The sequence below is a fragment of the Lissotriton helveticus genome, chromosome 6, assembly GCF_964261635.1.
Source record: "Lissotriton helveticus chromosome 6, aLisHel1.1, whole genome shotgun sequence".
In the NCBI taxonomy this organism is placed as follows: domain Eukaryota; kingdom Metazoa; phylum Chordata; class Amphibia; order Caudata; family Salamandridae; genus Lissotriton; species Lissotriton helveticus.
Genome location: NC_136067.1, coordinates 1,439,224,703 through 1,439,238,474, shown reverse-complemented (window position 1 = coordinate 1,439,238,474; position 13,772 = coordinate 1,439,224,703). Strand labels below are relative to the sequence as shown.

At 47.9% G+C, this 13,772-nt stretch overlaps 1 protein-coding gene across 4 annotated transcripts in view; it reads right to left on the bottom strand.

Annotated features, from left to right (window-relative positions):
* The window catches only part of AHI1 (Abelson helper integration site 1), an 862,008-nt gene extending 860,650 nt beyond the window's left edge, over positions 1 to 1,358 (bottom strand). The window contains exon 1 of one of the 4 annotated variants that reach the window (XM_078649231.1): positions 1,127 to 1,358. The gene's annotated coding sequence lies outside the window, so the exon portion shown is untranslated. The remainder of the gene's footprint in view (positions 1 to 1,126) is intronic. The other 3 variants (XM_078649230.1, XM_078649229.1, XM_078649228.1) reach the window with 3 other exon arrangements.
* Between the last annotated feature and the right edge of the window lie 12,414 nt (positions 1,359 to 13,772).

The window sequence follows — 13,772 nt, the reverse complement described above, 5'->3', positions numbered from 1 at the left end:
TGATCAAACTGTTTGATCATAGACAACCACTTTATTTTACCAAGCCTTCTTTTTGTTCATTATCGAATATGAGACCACCTTCAAATATGAGAAAGCTGGACGCATGCTGTACAAAAACCTCTCGTGTTTGATTTAATATACTATAATGTTGCTCCATCTATAATAATAATTCTAGATTTGTAATAAGAACCTAGTCCGCAAACAGGGTATACGTGATCTCTCATTGCCTCTGACTTGCATCTCACTAATAGAACTGCTATCAGGGCAAGAATGTTTCAGTTCATATTTAAAAATTAATTTGTAATAAACACTTCTCAAATAATATGATGTAATAAGGCAAAATGGTTCCGTGTGTTCAACAAATTACACTGTTTCAGTTTTTAAGACACCTTATCCTATTCTAACATGAACTTTGTTGCATTATTTACATGCCAAATATTTTCTATGCTCTGCTCGTACATGGTTTCTAAAATCCAGAGCCGAGATTTGGCTTGATGCTCCATGTTAATCTGTTGGCTCGCCCACCCCTAGGTGTCACAGTTTTCTGCTGTCTTTGGTATCGTTTTCTATTCCCAAACCTATACGTTATCTATGTACCCCGTTTATAAATGATTCCCCCAAAGCAGTAGCTATATGTTTTCAGAAGTTAAAACTGCTGGTGATAGACGTATAGTTTTAGAGACTAATGGAACTAAACGTGGTACTACTACTGGTTGGGGGTCTGACCAAATATCGAGGGTTCGCTGACAAAATTGAGTTCACTCTAATTCAGGTCACCTAGCTTTAAGAAGACACACGCCTGACTCACGGCGCCTCAAAGGTTTCCATGCCAGGCACCCCAAGAATACAGCCTCCCTCGGCGAACCTCCCAGCCCTGCGTCCAGAGGGAGCTGTATTTCTCTGGTTCTTGCAAAATACGATCTGACAGCTCAACACACCGACGTTGAAGCAGCACTGTAGCAGATGACCCTGGCTTCTTTTTTACAGATTTTTAAAGTGCACAGCTGGTTATGGGGTGACATCATAACAGAGGCTCATGTTAGGAAAATAACATTTTCTTTTAAAGGGACGAGTTTTGTCTAATACCACACATATACGCTGGACAACTGTACTCAATAAAACTCACATTGGGCAAAAGAGGTCTGACCTGACAGAGGCACAATGTAAGCGATGGCTGTTGCTGGCGACTATTCATAGCACTCCGTTTCCTGTAGCATCTGTCAGTCCCTGACTACCATTCACTGATCTTCCCCGTCCCCTCCGCTGCACGCGCTGCTAGCTCCCAGGTGTCGGTTGCGATGGTTCCGATGTCAACAACGATCACTTCAACCAAGAGAATCTACCAAGCTCCGCCCATCGCAGCACTTACTCACAAAGGTCATGGGGCAATGTGGAAATATTATATTGTAAACTGCATTTATATAAGCAATAGCCAATTAGGAGCTCGAAAGCCGCCAACTAGAATAGCTATTTTAAACTTCAATAGAAACATCATGTTTTTACCATAAAAGATAAAACGAACTTTTACAATATACCAATAATATTTTGAATTTATTTCTTTATAGAAACATAGTGAGTTTTCAGACGAAGTATAACAATAATCAAAACTGTACACAAGAGTGGTTGAGAAAAGATTCCGTATGTTTTCCCTGTACTTTTAAAGAGAGAAAGAAAGCATTTTGAAGTTCCAAGATGGCCGTTTGTTTGACGATGTTCAGCAATATAACGTATCCATGGACAATGTGTATTTTCTGCTCATTGGCTGTCTTCGGAGCTCTGTCCTATTGGATAGCAGCTCCATAACCCCGCCCATACAGGGAGCTGTGTTACTCAGTGCTGCCTTAGGAGTAGCGGATCGAAGTAGCTGCTCTTTGATGCTATATTCCACTTAACTGATCGTGATACCCAGCCTAGGGTTTTTTTTTATCGCTTATTAATGACATTTTCATAATTTCCGTGTAATTCTGAGTGTCGTTCCACAACTTTGAGTGACACCATTCGTAACCCGGCCAAGTGCCTTATTTCATCAATGTACCTAACTGACTTATTCCGTGAGCGTCATCTCAGTGATTCTGTGTCGCGGGTGATTATAAGTCTATTGGGAAAAATACATTCTTCCGATTATGTTTTTTTTTTTTTTAAATATCCAACTTTCCTCCTCTAATATTTTGGTATGTGTGCCTGATGGGTGACCTACTGACAAGCAACTGCCTGTTAAAATGGCCACGCCACGCTGTAAGCTAAAAAAGTGTATGGACTTTTACAAGTGACTGGATATACTTCTTGCATAGCGCCCACTCTTTCGCCTTGAAGCACTACTGAGTATTCGGGGTAGTAGATCGGTTCCTTGGAATTGTCCACACCAAGGCAAGTTTGCACGTGCACAGCAATGTGTCTAAAACCTTTCCAATGCTAAAACTCTTCTTTCTGACTCAGGATTGCCTACTTATTTGTGGCTGATTAGGTTGAGCCTATAGCGGCTTGCTTTGCGAGGCATGCAGTATTCATTATGGAGTGGAAGCTCCGTCCACTCTCCGCCTATCTTTTTCATTGGCTTAGTTCCTAAATGCTGCCTTCCGATTGATTTTAGGCTTGTTATGATGGCCATATCGTCATTGGCTACTGGCTCATTTACTTCAAGTGCTACACAGTTTTTTTTAATTTAGATTGTGAGCACTATTTTCTTCCCGTACCTTCTCGCCCCCGCACTCTCATTGTTCATGCCTTCTCACCCGCCCGCACTCCCGTTTGCAATGCAATAGGTCTTGCGTAAATGCGTTGGGTTGGGAAGGATGATTGACACAAATGACCCCACTCTGGGTCAATGCGGGACTTCCGCAGGTTAACAAACTTAAGAATTTTAGTAAGTGGAAGCTACTGGGCCTGGAGAGACTCAGGGAGCATGTGGAGAGATCATGCCTATATTAAATATGAAACACTACAGCAAGAATACGAATTGGGAAAAGGTGAGTGGTTGAGATACCTACAGCTTGGCCACGCCCTCAGGACTCACATTATTGAAGGGGAAGTACTAGCAGAATCATCTCCCTTAGATCGGTTACTCACAGACCCGCTAACATCCAAAGCAAACATCACTAATTAAAAAAAATAAAATAAAACAACTCTCCTGATTTTATCGGCCCACTAAAGACCGCATGGGAGGCCGAACTAGGCAACCTAGATTAGGATGAATGGGTGGAGGTACTACAAAATCCTAGGGAGGTAGCAATAAGATCCAGGTTTAGATTGATACAACTTAAAATACTACACCGGACATGCTAAGCAATAACTTTATTACATCGAATAGGACATTCTGGGACAAACCAATGCCAGCGGGGATTTGGCCATGAGGGGAACTTCTACCACATTCTGTGGGATTGCCCATCCATCCAGACATATTGGCAGGGGATAGCAGAGATTGTGACCAGCATAGTAAGTCAGCCAGTCCCAATCGAACCCAAATGGTTTCTATTACATGTCACAGGAGAGGAAACATGGCCTCAATACATGAAAATTTGGCTATCTCTTATGGCGGTAGTGGCAAAACGAAACATTGCAAGATGCCTGGGGGACGGCGGCGGGAAGTCAGTATGGATTGGGGTAGATTTGCTGAGAAAACTGTATACGCAAGCAGGGGCTGTCCCAAAAAGTGGAAACAATTCTGGAGTAAATGACAAACATATAGAGGGGAGCCCAAAACACAACATCGTCCACTCATCACTCACAGGTCCTAAGGGGTAGAGTAGCGTGTGCACATTGTAATACTGCAACAGCCCAGTGACTAGTCGTTTTACGGGATTGGGTAAGGGGGGGTTTGAATGGGGAAGACCAAATGTTGATTATACTTCCCAGTTATCTTGTATGCTGATTTGTTAATAAAATGTAAGGCCAGAATCTCCGAGCCACAATACTTCGTAAATGTATGATGTGTTGAGCATGTTTTAATAAAAAGAGTAAAAAAAAAGAAAATCTGAGTAGTTCAGTCGTACAGTCGCGCAGCGGCCAGGGCGACTGACGCTGGACGCTGGGGATCACGGTTTGATCCCCTGCTCCGGCAGCAGGGGTCTGCCCAGCACCATGTGACTCTGGGCAATAGCTTGCTTAATCTTCCTGACGGCCCCCAGCACCTTGACACCTTCGGGTAATTGTTCGCGCTTTACAAATACTGGACATTTACATTTACCTTTTCAGAGACATCTGAAGTGGGAAGGGGGAGCCGCTTCAGCTAAGCAGATATACTCTGTTTATTGGCTGAAGGTTTACCAAGCTTGTAAGGATAAACCGTTCTTTACATTGTGCAAAACTCTACTTCTTAACCGTACTCTTCTCTTCTAAAATGACTGAGCCCGTGAGTTGCCCTGGGGAAGACAAAGTTGTAAATGCTCTTAACATCACAGAAAACTGCTGACATGCAGTGACTATTAAATTGATACAACACGGCATATCCTTAACAGGTGGCTGTGTTACCTTAATGATTGAGGCACACAAGGTGTTCGGATCAGAGGTATTCTAATCCTGGATTTAGTTCCCACCTGCAGATCCGGTGACTAAATTGTTCCACACATACATTGTATTTGAACCACCAGATGAATACATTCCATACAAAGACACTGAAGTCCCGTTAACTTACCAGCAGCTAAAAAGCTGGTTTGAAGGCGCCCTTCCACACACAACATCTGTCGTGAGACTCAGTCCGCTCAGCATAGAAGGAGCGACCTGGCCGGTCTTAGCAACATACACTCTACATCCCGAGATAGACTACCAGTGGATGAAATCTGTAAAATATACAAAGACATAGTCAAACTATACAGACACATTGTCTAGTTCGTCATGCGAACATTAACAGTCAAACCTGTGAGAAATGCACCGGCTGGGCCACATCAGATCACATCTATAATTAACCCACAGACACTGAAATCAGTAATAGAGACAATTCCTTCCAAGCGGCAGCAAATACCGTTTTGGATTGCACAAAAAATAGCGCAGCTGGAAGCAGTATTTCCCCATACGGGGCCGCAGGAAAAACATAGAATGCTAACAATTTTCTTGCCAATGGGGTGGTTCCCTCGGTTGAGTATTGTACCACTTGGGGAAGAATCTTTGCTGCAGTTTACGTCAGCACACACAGTACTCCTTCCCTAGCAGTTGTTCCAGAAGTATTGGAACTAATATAGAATGAGTATTGGGCAGGGCCTGCCCTGGACTTGGGAATGAAACTGATGGGTAATTTTGCCCAAGTCTCTGCAATCATGCTGAGCAATATAAAGGGAGAGGCAGCAGCAGTGGCCATATACAGCCGCCTAATGGAAATAGCACCTAGAAATAGGAAGCGAGATTCAGCAAAAAGTATTGAAGAAACCTATGCTGAAATAGGCAGAGATAATTTGGGAACAAAAGCAGGAAAGCCACAAATGGCGGATAGTCTAGACAAGGACAAATCGAAGCAAGCACCTCCTTCTTCTGAAAAGAAATGGGAAAACAAAAATTGTAAAAATAATTATTCAGAAAAGAATTCACGATCAAGGGATGGGTCTCCCCAACGGGAGTCCTCTGAAAAGAGGTACAATCATAGTGTTAGACCTGACATCATTGGCATGAGTCTCTCCTTCATTTTTTCTGTTTGCCTCCTCTGTTTACGATGTTTTTGCTGGTGTATTGCTTTGGGCACTGTGCCACTGCTGATCAGTGCCACAGTGCAAGTACTCCCTATGTGAAATTGCTGTATTGATTGACTTCCATGTTTGGCTTATTTGGTTTACTATCAGTCCCTAGTAGCGTGCACCAGGAGTGCCAGGGCTTGTAAATACAAATGCTGCTAGTGGGCCTGCAGCACGTGTTGTGCCACCCACAAGAGCGGCCTAGTAAAAGTATGTCTGAAGGTCTACCATTGCTAGACCACGTGCAGTCTGACTGTCACGAGGACTGCGCAAGTACACCTACTTGCCAGTCCCTAAACCTTCCCTTAACTTCATGTTAGTCACCCCTATGGTAGGCCCACGGGCAGGGTGCATTGTAAGCATAAGGTAGGACAAGCCTGACAAGGTTGGCATGTCCTAATAGTGAATTACAGCCATATTCGTTTTTCACTATTGTAAGGTAACCTGCTCTCCATCAGTTAGAATGGGCTGCCAGGATTATTAATGCTATAATCCTAGCGGGCTCGGGGAGCGTGGTGCAATGTCGAGTTTGGTATCCCTGAACTCAGAGTTTAATAACGCATCCGTTTGGGTGGATGGTTTTTAGACTCTGTGTTTGAAAATAGCACTTTTAGAAAGTAGCTATTTTCTTGTCTAACTGTCTACCGGTCTCTGCTGGTTCTGGTGTGCGTGTGACAGGAGCTGGGTGGCTCCAGAGGTCTGAATGAGTCAGTGTGGGATGAGTGGGGCATTTGCATTGAGAGTAGGGGAAGAGTAGCTCCTGATAGCCTGCCCTGCCTGATACAATGCTGGCTCCGCCCCCCTGCCAGGCGACTGATGACTCTGTGCCTGCCAGGGACTTTCCTGGCCCCACCTCCTGCCGGGCAACTGATGGCTCTGCCCCTGCCAGTGACAATGCTGGCTCCGCTCCTGCTGGGCGGCTGAAGACTCTGCCCTGCACAGTGAATAGGCCAGGTGCCTCGGCCTGGCAACACCCACAACAAACCCAAGATGGGGGAAATTCCCCTGCATGGACAAAGGGATCAAAGCCAAAAAGGGGTATAAGAGAAGGACCCCTGAACGAAGAATTTAGATAACTTCTGACAAGGAAACCTGAACCAAGGACAAGAAGCCTGCTGATCCAAGGACTGTCTACCCCTTCTGCCAGAGTGCTGTTTGTTGGGGGAATCCTGCAGTTGCTTCTTTATTTTTGCCAAGGAACCAGGAGAGAGGAACTGAGTGTGTACTCTCAAACTTGCTAAAGAAAATCTCCAAGGGTTGGAAGAGTGCCAGCCTCCTGTTGAAGTCACAGGGCCAAAGGACTTCATTTGTTTGCTAAAAGTGCTTGTTGCTGGAACCTGAAATCCAGCACCTCTGAAGAATCCAGCAATCTCGACGCCGACGGACACCGCCGAATCCAGCTCGATATCGTGAGTAACGGCTCCAGTGTCCCGCACCTTCGCCGCCGGCCGCCGGGCCCGATCGACGCCAGTAGCGACGCCAGTGAGTAGTGAGTTCGGCTCCAACTCACCCTGTGTCGACGCCGCCGCTGATCCCATCGACCTCGAGCCCTCTCGACGCCGTGAGCGCTGCTCACTCTTGCAACATCGACATAGACGACGACGCCGTATCCTGCTTCATCTCGTGAGCGCTGCTCCTGCCTGACTTCGGTCGACGCCGCTGCAGATCGCCCCGACTCCGAGGCCCGATCGACGCCGAAGACGCGACGCCGGACATCTCGACGCCGCTGATCATCGAGTGCTTCACTTTTCCAAGGTACTGTGTTGTTGGGGTCTGTGCGACTCCGGTCTCGACGTAGCGCTCCTCGCGGTCGACGCCGAACCTTTGGATTAACTTTGCCTCGACGTCGTGTGACTCCCGTGTGGGTTACATTGTTGCCAAGAACTGTGTTTTAAAGAAGAAGAGTTGCTTTTGTTACTAAAGACTTTGTGCTAAGAAGAAACCGTGCTTGAACTATTATTTTTCCTTCCAAGAGTATTTATTAAGACTGTGGTATATTTTTGTCGTTATTTGGTCTTGTGCTAAGCCTTATATAAAAATCCTTATTTTTATAATACTACTGTGTCGTGTCCATTTGTAGTGTATTCACTTTATTACTGTATGTGGTCATAAATGCTTAACGCACTGCCTCTGAGATAAGCCTGTCTGCTTTGCCAAGCTACCAAGGGGGTGAGCAGGGGTTATCTAAGTGTGTGATCCCTTTGCCCTGACTAGAAAAGGTGTGTCCCTATTTGAAAGAAGTGTATACCTCTGCCAACTAGAGACAGCCGCTTCTAACATTGGTGGCAGCGATGGGATTTGAACTTTGCATTTATGACCCATGTGCAGTGATTAGTGTGCGCTACATAGTGAAAGCAGACCATAGCGCAGCCACAATCTGTTTTGGTTGGATATTTTATTTTTGTTCTCCGCTTTCCTGAAACTTGATTTTTGAAACTGCCAGTTTTGACCATGAGTGATGCCGGAGTCACTGCCCCTGTTGTTGTTGTGGAGGAGTTTGAAAGGAGTAAGATAAAGGATTACAAGTTACAGGATCTGAAATCCTTTTGCAAGCAATTTAAAGTTCCTACAACAGGCCTCAAAGTTAAGGAAAATTATCTCAAAGCATTGCAGGCCTGGTTAGAGGCCAGAGATCCCTCTGATCCGGTGGTGGTACCGACAGGGGAAGGGGAGGAGGAAGTGCCAGTGAATGGGCCCACATCTCCTCCTGGCAGCAGTGTTTCCTCCAAAGGTCTTTCTCCTGAAGAAAGAGAAGAAAGGGCGAAGGAGCGAGCATACAACATAGAAATGGCAAAACTTAAGATAGATGGGCAGTTGGAGATAGAGAATGCAAGAGGCAGGAGAGAAGCTGATCTGGAGATCAAAAGATTGGAGTTTGAAAGAGAGAAGTTAGCTTTGGAGCGTGATACCAGGTTGAGGGAGTTGGAGCTCAAAGCTAAAGAGTTAGAATTGAATCCCTCTGGTGGCAGCATCCCATCTGTGCCTGCAGAAAGTAGGTTTTATTTTCCTAAAGATGTGATCAAAGATTTTCAGAAGAATGAAGATATTGGTCAATGGTTTAAAGCATATGAGTTAGCATTGTTGGCCCACCGGGTCCCTGAGAAGGATTGGGGAGCGGGGTTGTGGGGTCGCTTTGTGAATGAGGGAAGAGATACCCTGTTAGACATGCCTGTTGAGGATAGGATGTCTTATACTCATATGAAAGATGCTTTAATGTTAAGGTATGGCCTAACCCCAGAAAAGTACAGACAGGCCTTTAGAGAATGTAAGAAGTTGCCTGGTACCACGTGGGTTGAATATGTGTCATTTTTTTGCAGAGCCATGGATGGTTGGGTAAAGGGCAGCAAAGTGGAAAGTTATGATGCTCTTTATGATTTGTTTGCTTGGGAGCACTTGTCTAATAACTGTTTTCCAGAGCTGCGCCAGCACCTTATTAATACCAAGATATCTAACCCTAGAAAACTTGCTGAGGAGGCGGACCGCTGGGTCAGTACCATGGTCCACAAGGGTCCAGTGGGAGACTCAGACAAAGGTGGGCAGGGTCCCCAGCAGAAGAGTGGGGGGGACAAGGGTAAACAGAGGGAGTTCCAGAAAGGGCCCCAAAGTAATCCCCAAGGGAACCAAGGGAAGGCTTCCCAGCCTCCCCCAGATAAGAAATCAGAGGCCCGACAGGTAAACCTGTTCGTAGGGGCCCCATGACCTGCTTCGCTTGTAAGCAGGTGGGACACCGTTTTTATGATCCTCAGTGTCCCTTAAAAAACTCTACTGCACCACCACGTGCAGCTCCCCGTCAGTTGGCGAGTGTAGCCCTGGGAGGGAAGGAGATGGTTGCCCATGGTGGGGAGGGTCCCGTAGAGATGTCCCTGGTCTCTTTAGGAGACATGGAAATGGTCCCTCCACCCCCTCTGCCTAGTAACACTAAGAAATATAGGCAGTGGGTGACCATTAATGGCCATAGAGTGGAAGCTCTCAGAGACACCGGAGCGAGTGTGACAGCTGTCAAGTGTCACTTGGTGTCCAGAGAGCAGGTTGTTCCCCACGCATTCTACCCTGTGATAGCTGCTGACAACTCCCAGAGAGAGTGTGAGGTAGCTCAAGTTTCCTTTGAATGGGGGGGAGTTTCAGGTACTCTTCAAGTTGCTGTAAGGCCCGCCATGCCTGTTGATTGTCTTTTGGGCAATGATTTGGAAGACTCCCCTTGGGCTAAGGTGGAGAGGGAGACGCATTTGAAAATGTTGGGTGTGCCAGAGTGGGTGTGTGCAACCACTCGATCCATGACAGCAAGTAAGGGTGTTGATGGGGTTCTGGAGCCTGAAAGTATGGCCCAGGACCCAGCTGTGAAGAGAAGAGGCAGGAGGCGCGGGAAACCGTCCTCCATAGTTCCCGTGGTCCAGGAGGAGTCAGACCTTGAGGGGTATGCCCTGGAACCCACCGGTGAACAAGTTGCTGAACTGGGAGACCTGCCCGAGCTGACCCACTGGCAGCAGGATGGTGGTCCCTCCAGGGAAAAATTTTGTGCAGAACAGAAAGTGTGCCCTTCTCTTGTGGGTATGAGGCAGCAGGCCTCAGCCCAGACAACAGGTGATCAGTCAGGGTCACATTTGGTCTACTGGGAGAACGATCTCCTGTATAGCGAGCCTAAGGCTGCTGAGCCTGGGTCAGCCCGTGTGCTGGTGGTACCCTAGCGCTTCAGAGCCTTCCTACTGGGTTTGGCTCATGACGTTCCGTTAGCTGGACATCTGGGGCAGGACAAGACTTATGACAGGCTTGTCACCCATTTTTATTGGCCTCAGATGCGAAGGGATACAGATATCCATTGCAAGACCTGTCAAACTTGCCAGGCAAGTGGGAAAAGCGGGCGGAAGCAGAAGGCTCCCCTCCAACCTTTTCCCGTGGTCAGTACCCCCTTTGACCGGGTGGGGATTGACATTGTTGGGCCCCTGGACCCCAAGACAGCCATGGGCAACAGGTTCATCCTGGTCTTGGTGGACCATGCCACACGGTACCCGGAAGCCATCCCTCTCAGAACAGTGACGGCCCCCGTGGTGGGACGGGCACTGATGGGTGTTTTCTCCCGAATGGGGTTCCCCAGAGAGGTGGTGTCAGACCGGGGCACCAACTTCATTTCCAACTATATGAAGTCTCTGTGGAAGGAGTGTGGGGTAACCTACAAGTTCACCACTCCTTACCACCCTCAAGGTAATGGGTTGGTTGAAAGATTCAACCGTACCCTTAAAGGCATGATTATGGGTCTTGAAGAACCAATGAGGCGTAAATGGGACGTCCTCTTGCCATGCCTGTTGTTTGCTTACCGTGAGGTGCCACAGAAGTCTCTAGGGTTCAGCCCCTTTGAGCTTTTGTATGGACACCCGGTAAGAGGACCTTTGAGTCTGGTCAAAGAAGGCTGGGAGCAATCTCCCAGGAAACCTCCCCAGGATGTATACAGTTACATGCTGGCCTTTAGGAACCAGACTAGGTGCTTCAGAGATCTTGCTCAGGCAAATCTGGAGGCCAGCCAGGAAGAGATGAAGCGGTGGTACGACCAGAAGGCCACTCTGGTGGAGCTTCAGCCTGGACAGAAAGTTTGGGTCATGTCCCCTGTGGAACCTTGTGCGCTCAAGGACAGATGGACTGGACCATTTAAGGTTGTGGAGAAAAAGAGCAATGTCACCTACATGGTGGACTTAAAATCTCCCAGGAACCCCTTGCGGGTCGTGCATGTCAACCGTTTAAAGCCCCACTTAGAAAGGTCCGAAGTGGGCATGCTCCTAGATACAGATGCTGGAATGGAGGAGGAGAGTGAGCCTCTCCCTGACCTCCTGTATGCAAAAGAGCAAGATGGGTCAGTGGATGGTGTTGTCCTCTCTGACACACTGACCCCTGAACAGCAGCAGGATTGTCGCCAACTGTTGGGACAATTCCCTGATCTGTTTTCCTTGATTCCTGGTGTCACTCAGTGGTGTGTCCATGATGTGGACACCGGGGACAGCACTCCTGTGAAGCACAAGGCTTACAGAGTGACTGACAAGGTCAGAGCATACATCAAGGAGGAGGTCTCCAAAATGTTTGCCTTAGGGGTGGTTGAGTCCTCTAGCAGTCCTTGGGCCAGCCCAGTGGTCTTGGTCCCAAAGGCTGCAGCGCCTGGTGCTTCACCGGAACTTCGGTTCTGTGTGGATTACCGAGGACTCAATTCAGTCACCAAGACTGACGCGCACCCCATCCCCAGAGCTGATGAGCTCATAGATCGGTTGGGGGCTGCCCGGTACCTCAGTACGTTTGATCTAACGTCTGGGTATTGGCAGATCGCCTTGACTGATGGGGCAAAGGAGAGGTCAGCATTCTCCACACCAGATGGGCACTACCAGTTCCGGGTTATGCCCTTTGGGATGAAGAATGCCCCTGCCACCTTCCACAGGTTGGTCAACCAGGTCTTGGCTGGACTGGAGGATTTCAGTGCCGCCTACCTGGACGACATCGCAGTGTTCAGCGCCAGCTGGGAGGAACACTTGCGCCACCTCCAGGAAGTGTTGTTGGCCCTGCGCAGAGCAGGCCTCACAATCAAAGCCAGTAAGTGCCAGAATGAGCAGGGTTCAGTGGTGTACTTGGGGCACCAAGTAGGGAGCGGCAAGGTGCCCCCCCTGCAACCCAAGATTGATACCATCCTGGCATGGGCACCGCCCAAAACCCAGACTCAGGTGAGAGCCTTCTTGGGTCTCACGGTTTATTACAGGAGGTTCGTCAAGGATTATGGTAACATTGTGCACCCCTTGACTTCGCTGACTTCCAGGAAGCAGCCACGACTTGTGATCTGGACTGACGCCTGTCAGACGGCCTTTAACACCTTGAAAACTGCAATGTGCACAGCACCCATACTCCAGGCACCCGACTTTTCTAAAGAATTTGTTGTCCAGACGGACGCTTCAGAGCATGGCGTGGGGGCTGTTCTAGCTCAGGTGAATGAAGAGGGCCGAGACTTACTTGTAGCCTTCATCAGTAGGAGGTTACTTCCCAGGGAACAGAGGTGGAGTGCGATAGAGAGAGAAGCATTTGCTGTGGTCTGGGCGCTGAAGAAGCTAAGACCCTACCTGTTTGGGACTCACTTCCGGGTTCAGACAGACCACAGGCCCCTCAGATGGTTGATGCAGATGAGGGGTGAGAATCCAAAGCTGTTGAGGTGGTCCATTTCCCTACAGGGGATGGACTTCACGGTGGAACACCGCCCTGGCACAGATCACGCCAATGCTGATGGTCTGTCCAGATTTTTCCGCCTTAGTGATGAGGACTCCCGAGGGTAAGGGTAGTTCTCCCCACATTTCAGCTGGAGGGGACACGTGTTAGACCTGACATCATTGGCATGAGTCTCTCCTTCATTTTTTCTGTTTGCCTCCTCTGTTTACGATGTTTTTGCTGGTGTATTGCTTTGGGCACTGTGCCACTGCTGATCAGTGCCACAGTGCAAGTACTCCCTATGTGAAATTGCTGTATTGATTGACTTCCATGTTTGGCTTATTTGGTTTACTATCAGTCCCTAGTAGCGTGCACCAGGAGTGCCAGGGCTTGTAAATACAAATGCTGCTAGTGGGCCTGCAGCACGTGTTTTGCCACCCACAAGAGCGGCCTAGTAAAAGTATGTCTGAAGGTCTTCCATTGCTAGACCACGTGCAGTCTGACTGTCACGAGGACTGCGCAAGTACACCTACTTGCCAGTCCCTAAACCTTCCCTTAACTTCATGTTAGTCACCCCTATGGTAGGCCCACGGGCAGGGTGCATTGTAAGCATAAGGTAGGACACGCCTGACAAGGTTGGCATGTCCTAATAGTGAATTACAGCCATATTCGTTTTTCACTATTGTAAGGTAACCTGCTCTCCATCAGTTAGAATGGGCTGCCAGGATTATTAATGCTATAATCCTAGCGGGCTCGGGGAGCGTGGTGCAATGTCGAGTTTGGTATCCCTGAACTCAGAGTTTAATAACGCATCCGTTTGGGTGGATGGTTTTTAGACTCTGTGTTTGAAAATAGCACTTTTAGAAAGTAGCTATTTTCTTGTCTAACTGTCTACCGGTCTCTGCTGGTTCTGGTGTGCGTGTGACAGGAGCTGGGTGGCTCCAGAGG